Genomic DNA, 12,766 nt, shown 5'->3' on the forward strand with positions numbered 1-12,766 from the left:
CAACAAAAATCCCAAAGTCAATAGATACAGAAAACACTTTTGACAAAATACAAGACCCTTTCCTGTTTAAAACAAACAAACTAGAAATCATAGAAATCTATGGAACCTTTCTTAAAATGATAAATGATGGCTATCTAAAACCAAGAGCAATCATTGTTTGTAATGAGAGCCTTCCCAACAAGATCAAAGGTGAATTAAGGACATTCATTATCACTACTATTATCCAATATTGTATTAGAAATACTTGTTATAACAATAGAATAAGAAAGTAAAGTTGGAGGGAAAAAATAGACAACAAGGAAAGAAAATTATTACTCTTTGTAGATATGATAGGATACTTAGAGAAGTCCTAGAGAATCAATCAAAAATAGTTGAGTAGCAGAATATATTAGACAACAAAATCCAACAATATATCATTTTTAAGAAACATAATTAAAACAGAGAAACAAGAGATTCAAAACAAGGGACTAGAACAGAATCTAGAATTAACAATTTTAACAAATTTGTAAGGTTTAAAATAAATCACACAAAGCATCTATATTTCTATATATCATCAACACAGTGCAGCAGAAAGAAATAGGAAGAGAAAATCAATTTGAAATAGCTGCAGAGAATATAAATATTTTGGAATTTACTTACCAAGATAAACCCAAACTGTATAAACACAAAAAAGGAACACTTTTCATAGAAGTGACAACAGATTTATACAGTTAGAAAAATTCTAATTGCTCTTAGTTAGACTGAACCAAGATAATAAAAATAAAAATGCCACCTAAGTTACTTATTCAGTGTCATACTAACAAAATCAACAAATAATTATTCTATAGAGGTAGAAAAATAATGATAAAATTCATCTGGAAGAACAAAAAGTCAAAGATATCAAGGGGATTAATGAAGCAAATATGAAGGAAAGTAGTCTGGTAATATTAGATTTCAAACTAAAAGAAGTGGCATTTTATATATATATATACACACACACACACACACGCGCGCACACAGATATATAAAAGAGCAAAAGAACTGGGACTGTGGATGAAAATATCATCCCCAGCTAAGTTAAGCATAATCCTAAATGGCGGGAGAAGACATTCAATGAATTGTCAGATTTTCAGGATTTTGTTGCAAAAAGTTCTGAACTTAAAAATAATGACATCCAAAATCCAAGAGAACTATCAAGTTAATATCAAAGACAAATGATAAGAGATTTAATAAAGACAAACTGTTTATGTTTTATCCATGGAAATGTAAACCACACGTCTGATTGTCATAGTAATTGGATATGTTGAAAGAAAGATTTAAATAGAGTTGAGAATGATGTGATTTTAAAAAGCAAAACCATGTCGGAAACACAGAGGAACTAGATGGAAGGGGAGGTTTGGCGTTCTAGAACCGTACTCACGTCAGATCAAGGTTAAAGAAAGAACAACATGTATATATTTAGAAGTGAATAAAAATCTCCTAAATTTATAAACAGATAAGAGGATGACTGAATAGGTTACAGAAAGATGTGTAGATTAAGGGGAATAGAATAAAGAGGAAACTATATATATATATATATATATATATATATATATATATGTATGTATGTATATATATATGTATGTATGTATATATATATGTATGCATGTATATATATATATATGTGTATGTATATATATATGTATGTATGTGTATATATATATATATATATATATATATATATATATATATATATATATATAAACCTAATAGTAAAGACCAGGAGAAGAATTTATTAAGTAAAAAAAAAAAAAGTGGGGGTAGTAATCCTTGATCTCAGACAAATTTAAAGCTAAAATAGATTTAATCAAAAGAGAAAAAATAAGGAAATATGTCAACCATATTAATCACTATTGTTTTAGACTATTTAAAAAACTAGACAGTATGAGGTTAGAATATTACTGTGATGTAGTAATGATGAGTTGGTAGATTTAGAAAAATATGGGAAAATTTGGACTTACAAAGAAAGATGCTATCTACTTTTAGAGAAATAGAGAACAAATAAACACAGTACAGTCTTATATAGATGTATATGTGTAGATTTGTATATCACTATAGATATATGTATGTGTGTATGTTTACATATATGTATATATAAACATATAGATATTTGGATATATACATGTATGTCCACATTTAATTATAGTTTTCTGGGGTAGGAGTGTGAAGAGGGAAAAAGAATTAAATAAAAAGCAAACAGCAGAGCTCAAAAGAAAACCTATAAGGAAGCAAAGGAAAGATAGACAGTTTGAACACAAGTTGGCGTTCTTGGAGTGGAAATTTATTGCTTTGTGTTTTGTTGTTGTTATTGAGGCAATTGGGGTTAATTTGCCTAGGGTCATACAGCTAGGAAGTATTGTGTCTGAGACCAGATTTGAACTCAGGTCCTCCTGACTTCAGGAGGAACAATACTTATTGCTTTGTATTCTTAATCCTCTCATGTTCTGCTGTACACATGACAATGTATTTTTCCTTTTCTAATTTGTATTTAAGTTTTAACTAAATAGATATTTTAAAGATGATAATCATGAAAATAATCTGGTACCAGTTAAGAAATAGAATAGTACAGCAGTATAATAGATTATGATATCCCATCTCTACAATACACAGTAGAAAATGACAATAGTAACTTAGTGTTTGATAAATTCAAAGATCCAAACCTTTTGGGATAAGAACTCACCCTCTGATGGGACAACTAGATAGCAGTTTGGCAGAAATTAGCTATGGAACAACATCTTACATTGTACCAAGATAATGTCAAAATGGACAAATAATTTAGGCTTAAAAGTTGATATCATAAGTAAATTATGGGAGCATGAGAAAATGCATCTGTAGATGTAGAGATAAAGGTAGAGTTTATGACCAAATAAGAGGTCTAGAGGATCAAACTAAAATGGGTAATTGTGATTACATTAAATTAAAAATTAAAAGGTTTTACATAATAAAACCAATTTATCCAAAACTAAAAGGAAAACTGCAAACTTGGGACAAATTTTTACAGAAAATTTCTCTCATGAAGTTCTCTTTTCTCAAATATATAGAGAACTGAACTAAATTATAAAAATATGAGCTATTTCCCAACTGAAAAATGGTAAAATAATTTGATAAAATAGTTTTAGAAGAAGAAATCAAAGATATTAATAGTCATATGACATTTTATAAATCATTTTTATTAGACAAATCATATTAAACAACTGTGAGATACCACCTTATAAATGCTTGATTAGTTAACAAAACAGAAAAGAAAAACGACAAATTCTAGAGGGGATCTGGAAAAACTGAGATAGTAAAAAACTGTTGGCAGAATTGTGAACTGGTCCAATTATTCTGGAGAACAATTGTAACTATGCCCAAAGGGCTAGCAAATTGTCCATACTTTTGAACTAATAATATCACTACTAGGTCTATATTCTAAAGAGATTAAAGAAAAGAGGGAAAGACAAAAAGTATAAAAATAAAGCAGCTCTTTTTTTTGTGGTGGCAAAGAATTGGATAATGAAGGGATGCTTATCAATGTGAGAATTGCTAAAGAAATTGTGGTATACTTCTTTTCAAAAAAATTTTATTTTTGAAAATTAAAAAGGAGTACATTTTAAAAATACCAAGGCAGAAAGCATCGGCAGACTTAAATACTATTGTGCTATAAGAAGTGATAAACAGGATAGTTTTAGACAAACCTAGAAAGACTTATGAATTGATGCAAAATGAAGTGGGCAGAACCAGAAATACATTATATACAGTAATAGAAATAGTATAATGGTGATTAACTAGGAAAGACAGCCACTCTGATCAAGGTAATGATTCAAAACAATTCCAAAGGACGTATGATGAAAAAATGCTTTCCATCTCTAGAGAGAATACTGACAAATTGAGTGCAGAATGAAGGATCCCTTTTAAAGTTTATTTTTCTTGGCATGTGTGTGTTTCTTTTGCAACATGGATAATACATAAATATGTTTTATATGACTTCACATTTATAATCAACATAACATTGCAAGCCTTCTCAAGGAATTAGGGACACATAGAAGAGAGAGAGAATTTGGAATGCACAATTTTTAAAAATAATTTTTTAAAGCTTGTAATTGGAAAATATTTAACAAAATAAATAAAAATATATTTAAAGATAAAATATATCTTTTAAAGATAAAGTATATTATTTTATCTGTTTTTATTCTTTCTATAAAGACAGAAAAACTAAAATGATTTAGAACAATATGTTAAGATTTACAATACTGTAGTCAGGAAAATGAGGGTCATCTATAGGTTTAATAAATATATTGGGAACTTATATAAAAGCATGGGGAGTGGGAGTTGGTGGGAATAGAATACTGACTTCAGGGAACAGATGCAAGTTGGTTAAGCAGAGAATATGTGGAGAAAGGTAGTAAGTCAGAATGTAGACCAGAACCAGATCATGAAGGGTTTTAGTGCTTTCAGAGGATTTATTTTTGTATAAGGGGCAATAGGTAACTAGCAAAGCTTTTAAAGGAGAATGACAAACAGACTTTAGGAAAATTGTTTTGGCAGCTGTGTAAGGGACAGAAGTGCCAAACTTTTTTCCTAGAGCATCTAAGAAATAAAATGTCCTGCTTTATATTTCTATCTTTTCTCTTCTCCCACTTATCTCTTATAATTACAAGTAGTAAAATACCTAAAGGATAGGTTAGGGACAGGAAAAAAAAGGGAAGAAAGGGACCTAGTTGATATGTTGACTATATTATTCTGAGTAATTGATGATTGTTATGAGTTCCATATCTAATACAATGATCCACTCTTAGACAAACAATAACTTTACTTTTAAAAATGTACATGTTGACCCACAGGTAAGTGTAGATCACCAGATGGTGAACGAGGTTTCAAGGAGAAGAAAGTGAGGTTACAAGGAGGTCCCGTGAAGTCTCAGAAGCCTCCTACTCAGTTCATAGAATGAAACCTATATACTCTTTGACCAAAGGTCCTACATCTTGGTTTCATATCAATCTAACTGCCTGGGACTTGTATCATAGCTTTCTGGGTTTTATATAGAACCTTCAGGTGGAATGGGGAGAGAAGAATTAACTGAAACTGCTTCGTGTTTGCACCATAGCCAGCTTTCTGGCCCAAAACAACCATTTGCTGAGTGTAAGTGGTGAAAGGAGATAAAAATAAAGTTACACAAATAAATGTAAACTTAATGCTATGTAGATGTAGCTTATTTTTTTTTCTATCTGTCCTCTCTCTTTTCCTTTTTGTACTGTTCTTGAAAAAGATCCATAATCCCAGTTTCTCATCCTTAAACTGCCAACTACATTTTCCATCTGTAGTCCAGCCTCTTATTTTCAGAATCACTTTTCAAACCCTAAGAAAAGTAGGGCAACATTTTAAGTATAAAATGTCACGTGCATACCCTAGATTGGATGTTACAAAGGTAAAGGTGATATACAGGAAACCACAAAAGTGAGAGACTGTGTCTAAATAAATGCAAACATAAGATATCTGTATACATAAGCCATACTTTTCACTTCAGGTTATTTTGTATATCTCATGTAAGTCCATTATGTTTTTTAACATGATTATTTCAAGAATGAATATAGTAACATTGTATCCTATTCATCAGACTCCCCTAAGCAATCTTTATGCATATTCAGTTGGTGTTTTCAACAAGGTCAAGGCAATGATCATATTAGCATATTGTTGTAATGTCTGGACTAGTTATCTGGAGGATCTTGGGATCAGCCTTAACTTTGGAGGAGTGCAGGAGGCAGGAGAGGCACCAGGAGGATGGTCAAAGATGGAATGTCCCATTTCCAGTCCTCTCTGACCTTAAATGCCTCAGCATGAATACATCATTACAGCACATTAAGTATGTGTGAACTAGAGAACCATTCCATCACCATACTAAGTATATGTGAACTAGAGAACCATTATCTCATCAATCACACTGGGTTAACACCCTGCTGTAAGTATCTTTGCTTCAAGTATACTTTCTCAGAGTTCCCCAATATCTGCAATCCTCTATATATTGTTGTCTTACTCTGTGGGATGCCATTTGCCTGCAGTTCATGGACGATGAAACCTGCAGTGAGAGACAAAGATCGTACAGCCATGGTATATATAGAACTGCCCATCTTCGACTCCCCATTTCCTTGAACAATATAAGAATGCTAGCCAGCAGCAGACTTGAAAATAACTTTTTCTTTGGAGTGCTGGAACAAGCATTTTCCACCTTCCTCAGATGACTGGTGCATAAAAAGTAATTAGAACTATATTTTGTGATCATTGGATCCACAGATATCTAGAAACAATAGGGCTATAATCCTAGAGCAATAGTGATATTGTTTCCTTAAGTGAACAGCAAGGATGTTTCCATTTTCTGAACTCTGGCTCAGAAAAAAAAGGATCTTGACCTGTTCCTTCCTGCTAATGAGTGACTTATTTAAAAAAAAAAAAAAAAAAAAGATAATGTAGTTACTGTGGCATAGGTCCATTGGAGTCAGTGAGAACTCAATTCAAGAGGACTTAACTTTGTGGCATATTTGAATACATCAACTTTAAATGACTTCAGGAAATGTATAATGTAAATTGTTTATTTGTTTATTTGAATAATTATTTAAAGGGAAGGATATGAAAATTAAATTCACTTCAAATGAATGTTATACATAAATGGGTGTTGTTGTTGTTGTTGTTGTTTTAATTTGGTGGAGATCTCTCTTCCCCATTTTTTTCTTTGATCATGCATCTATGAAGTCATTAGAGAAGTCAATATCTTTGACACTCTTGGTCCCCCTCTTCTTCTTGATACCCGTTGACACTGCTGTCTTCCAGTCTTCCTCCTAATTATCTGACCAGTCCTTCTCAGTCTTCTTTGCTGAATCTTTATCCAAGTCATAATCACTAACCATGGTTATCTTCCCCACCAGAACTCTTTCTTGGGCTATCTTCTCTTCTCCCTTTATATGATTTTGTTTGTGGCTTCATTAGCTCCCACTGATTCAATTGCCCTCTTTGTGTTGATGATTTTCAAATATATTTATTCATTCCTATCCTCGTTGCTGACTTTCAGGCTCACATCGCTAAACATCTATTGAATATCTTCAACCAGATGTCCTATAGACATCTCAAAATCAATATATCTAAAAACTGAACTCATTATCCCCCAAACAACACTTTTTAACTTTTCTATTTTTGTTGAAGATACTATCCTCCTCCCAGTCACTTGGGTCTTCAATCTAATTTTCATTCTAGACTTTTCATTCTTTCTTACCATCCACTCCCTCTATTTCCATATGTTGGCAAGGCTTGTCAATTTTACCTTCCCAACATCTTTTTTGAATATACTCCCTATTCTCTGACATTGCTACATTCTGACATAAACTTTTATAACCTCATACTAGATTACTATAATTACCTATTGGTTATTCTACCTGCCACAAATTTCACTTTTAGTTCAGCCTTCTCAGTTGTCAAAGTGATCTCCCTAAAGAAAAGATCCTTTAATCAATAAACTCTAGTGACTCTTTATCACTTCTCCAGGGTTGAAAATAAAATCCTCTGGTGATCAAGGTTCATAATAACCTGCCCCTCCCACCTTTCTAGTCTTTTTACACTTTTAAAGTCCCCTATATATTCTTTGATTCAATAACACTGGTATTGTTCCTTGCAACTTTTTGGTATCCCTATATTTTTATCTGTAGGATAAACTATAATAATAAGTAATAAGAATTCTATTTTCACTTGGATATGCCACATTAATCCATGAATTTTTAAATGGTTTATATAGAACATATTAAAATGCACAACACTCTGGTCAAGTAAAAGGGGCTCTCTATGAGTTCAATAAGTATATGCTACCTCAAGATAGCATAAAATGCTCAAGAAAAAAATAAATGGAGAAATACAGTTTGGAACTCTCAAGAGAGTTTTGAAATCAATCACAGATTTCCTAAGTTGGTTGGGATCTCAGAGGTCAAAGAATCCAACTTTATTGGATGTCTTCTACAAGGTCTAAGGGAATTGTGCATACACACTACACTTAACCTACTATTGTTTTCTTCATTTTCAAAGAGTACCAATGACAGATGATGATGATGACTTTTTTAAGCTCTAGTATTTGTTTATTATTTTTTATTTCTTTTTTATTGAAGCTTTTTATTTTCAAAACATATGCAAGGATAATTTTTCACCATTGACCCTTGTAAAACCTTATGTTCCAATTTCCCCCCTTCTCCCTATCCCCTTTCCTAGATGGCAAGTAATCCAATATATGTTAACTATAGTAAAAATATATATAAATCCAAAATAGGCATACATATTTATATAATTATCTTGCTACACAAGGATCAGATCAAAAAGGAAAAAAAATGAGAAAAAAATAAAATTCAAACAAACAAAAACAAAAGAAGTGACAATGCTATGTTGTGATTTACACTCAGTTTCCAAAGTCCTCTCTCTGGGCATAAATGGTTCTCATCATCACAAGATTAATGAGACTGGCCTGAATCATCTCATTGTTGAGAAGAGCCACATCCATCACAATTGATCATAGTATAATCTTGCTGTTGTTGTGTACATTGATCTCCTGGTTCTGTTCATTTCACTTAGCACCAGTTCATATAAGTCTCTTCAGGCCTTTCTGAAATCATTCTGATCATTTCTTATAGAACAATAATATTCCATAGCATTCAAAAACCATTCTTATTCAGCCATTATCCAACTGACAGGCAGCCACTCCATTTCCAGTTTCTTGGATAGCTTGACTTTTGCACAAAGTTATCAGTCTTACTCTCTTCCTGAGTCATTGAAGTCCAGTGGCAGGACAAAGTCAATATGACTGATGATAGCCTGCAATGTATAACTTTGGCATCTTCGATGTCTGATCAAATTCTAATGGCTATCCAGCATCTGATTCATCAGCCTTCATGGCTAGTGGAACACATTGTACTCATTTGCCCATTCTGCCAGGGAAAGTTTTCACATGCTTCAGGATGACGTCTCCCTAACTCACTGACAGATTTGAGGCCTGTAAGTTAACTTCAATCTAATTTAGTGTGTCCTCTGAGGTGATTTATGGGAGTGTGGTCATTGTACATGCTACATGCAATTTCTTGGAGCCACAAGTGAGAGTTGGATGAATCAGGTGAACACAAAAGATGAATGAGCAGCCCCAAAAAGTGTATAGCAAGCCCTCTCACCAGAAGTGCTACTCCTTCTTTACCCCGGGTGCACCCCATGTTAAACCCTAGTATGAAAGCAAATGATGGAAAAAAGAGAAGAACTGAGTCTGAGATTTAATAGGGAAGAAGAAGGATTGTTGTGTGTTGATAAGTAACAATCACCAGGATCAGAATTAGGTGATAGATTTGAGTAGTATGAATCTCAATCCAATCCAATAGTTGTTTATTAAGAGTCTACTATATTCCAGTATTGTGCTAAGACCTGAAGATACAATTGACAAAAAGAAAGATAGTTCTTTCCCTCAAAGAGCTTTTAATCTAAAGGATTGTACTTGAAACGAGGCAGGAAAAGAAAAGGGGAAGGGAAAGACTTCAGGTGATATTGGAAGCAAAATTAGGCAAAGCAGCAGATATAAATTGGAGTAGGCCATTACAAAGAAAAAGGAAATTCAAGAAAACTAAATCATTCCAATGAATACTCAGTTGATCAGGGAAAGTACACAATATAAATTCAGGTATTTCTTAAATTTCTGTGTCTTCTTTCTCACAACAAAGAGCTATATGACACATCATATAGTGCTTTATATTTTAGTTAATTGGGTACATGTCTTATGTTCCCTACTAAATGCTGAGTGACTTAATCATCATCATACTATTATTTATCATTGTAGTCTTCTTAGCCTTTCCTATAATGAAAATGATCAATCAATTAATAAGAATTTATGATGTACCTATTTTGTTCCAAATAGTGTTCAAAATATTGAGATTACAAAGACAAAAATTAAACAGCCCCTGCTTTCAGTGATCTTACATTACAATCAAACTGTCCCTATATTGGTATACAGAAAACACACATAAAGCAGATACAAATGCTTCTGAAAGAAGCTCTAGTTGTGGGGAAGAGATAAATGAAAACTTCCCATGCAGAAAATAGAGGTCAAGATATATCTTGATAGAAATCAGAGATTCCAAAAGTCAAAGATGAGAAGATAATAATTTCAGATATGAAAGAGCAAGGGACAACCCTTGCAAAGCAATGCCATATATAAGAAACAATGAAAGATTGGCTGATCAAAGGAGTGATTGGACAGGTAGAATAGGGTCAGGTTCCAAAGAACTTTAAATGCTTCTTCTTCAATCCACCCTGGATCTATGATCTGAAACTGGGTAATGACAGAGCTACTAGATGGCACCTGATTTTGCACCCTTTGCTTGTTGAGGAGTCCCCTACAACTCTTCCTGTTCTTTTACCTACTCTTGGGTCTCTTCTGGTCTGTAATGTGTTTATCATGGCATGTTTCTGGTCAAATCCTGTCCTCAGTGTCCACGGTTCTCTTTTTCTATCTCCCTAAGCCAACTTGAATTGGAAAATAACTCGCTGTGGCTTTTTCTTAGATTTTTTTAATTGAAGTTTTTTATTTACAAAACATATGCATGAGTAATTTTTCAACATTGACCCTTGCAAAACTTTCTGTTCCAAATTTTTCCCCCTTCCCCCCACATCCCTCCCTTAGATGGCAGGTAGTCCAATACATGTTACATATGTTAAAATATATGTTAAATCCAATATATGTATACATATTTATACAATTATTTTGCTGCACAAGAAAAACCAGATCTAGAAAAAAAACCTGAGAAGAAAAAGAAAATGCAATCAAACATCACCAGCATGTGAAAATGCTATGTTGTGGTCTACACTCAATTCCCATAGGTCTCTCTCTGGGTGATATAGCTTTCTTCATTCTCTGAACAATTGGAACTGGCTTGAATCATCTCATTGTTGAATAGAACTATGTCCATCAGAATTGATTATGATATAGTCTTCTTGTTGCTGTGTATAATGATCTCCTGATTTTGCTCATTTCACTTAGCATCAGTTCATGTAAGTCTCTCCAGGCCTCTCTAAAATCATCCTGTTGGTCGTTTCTTACAGAACCATAATATTCCATGATATTTGTATACCATAATTTATTCAGCCATTCTCCAATTGATGGGCATTTATTCAGTTCCAATTTCTAGCCACTACAAAGAGGGCTACCACAAAAATTTTTGCACATGTGGGTCCCTTTCCCTCCCTTAAGATCTCTTTGGGATATAAGCCCAGTAGAAACACTGCTGTGTCAAAGGGTATGCACAGTTTGATAAAATTTTAAGCATAGTTCCAAATTGCTCTCCAGAATGCCTGGATCTAGTCACAGTTCCACCAATAATACATTAGTATCCTAGTTTTCCCACATCCCCTCCAATATTCATCATTATCTTTTCCTGTCATTTTAGCCAATCTGGCAGATGCGTAGTGGTACTTAGATTTTTTAAATCATGATTCTGACTGTTATGCTTTCTAGATCCTTGTTGGAGCACACTTGGTAGGAGGGGTTATACTTATTTCTGCTTTTCTATCACCTCAACTCCACCTCTTGGTGATGATAACTATAGTGGTATTGATGATGATGATTTTGATGACAGTTTAGATTTATGTATGCAGCAATCCTGTGAGAAGGATAATATAGGTATTTGAATACCCATTTTTAAAGATGAGTAAACAGCCTCAGAGAGGCTGGTGCAATTAGCTATTATCAAACAGCTATTTGAATCCATGTGTTTACTATAACTCCAACAGTTTTCTATAATACTATACTGCCTTTGAGACAATAAACCAAAAATCAAAATAGCATGCTTTTATTCTTCTTTATTACTGACCCACATTTTTCAAATGTATCTCATTTTATGGATCCTTATGCCAAGTAGATGAAATTTTACATATAACAAATTAATTTTCTGTTGTGATGGAGAAAAAAGTTTAGGAGCCATAATTTTTAGGCAATCAATCATGCTAGCAATAATTAATAAAAGGAGTGAGTGACACTCTTGGATGCCAAAGACTCTTATGGAATCCACTCATCACTTATATGGTCTTAGAAGAATAGATGTTTCTTAGGGTGTCTCTGATTTGTTAATAAATAAAAAGAGAATGAATATTAAAATGAGATGTGAACCTATTCTAATGAAGGGGGACATAACTTTGATCATGTCATTTCTTGCAGATTATTCCTATCCTTGAGCAATCTAATGAAAGAATTTATGCTCACCTGAACCTGAAAAGCACATAGTGAGTCCCCTACCTGGCTGGGGTCTGCCAAGATTGAGGAAAAAGTAAATCTAATCTCATTATTAGCAATTTCTTTCAGATACTGGCTTGACTTAGTACTAGAAAATAAGGTGTCAGACAGGAATAAATCCTGATTCTTCTCACTATTTTGTGATTCTTCAGATTAAAAACTGTGCCTAAGAGGTGGGAGTGGATCTATACTACAAATAGAATCGTTAAATAACATCTTTTAAACAGCCTTCCCTATGTATAATCTCACTCAACCCATCTTTCATACTATTCTCTAAGTATTCTTTCTAATTAATAGGTCCAAGTATATCATTGCATTACTGTAAAAAAATTCTCAGTGGTTCTCCACTGCCTGTTGGATAAGATATAAGCCTCCATAACCTTGTTCCCACCTACTTTTCTGGCCTTATTTTATATTATTTCCCTTTTCTGTACTCTATCTTCCAACCACAGTAGATTACTGGATATTCTTAGATCT

Source organism: Sminthopsis crassicaudata, chromosome 3 (genome assembly GCF_048593235.1).
Source record: "Sminthopsis crassicaudata isolate SCR6 chromosome 3, ASM4859323v1, whole genome shotgun sequence".
Taxonomy (NCBI): domain Eukaryota; kingdom Metazoa; phylum Chordata; class Mammalia; order Dasyuromorphia; family Dasyuridae; genus Sminthopsis; species Sminthopsis crassicaudata.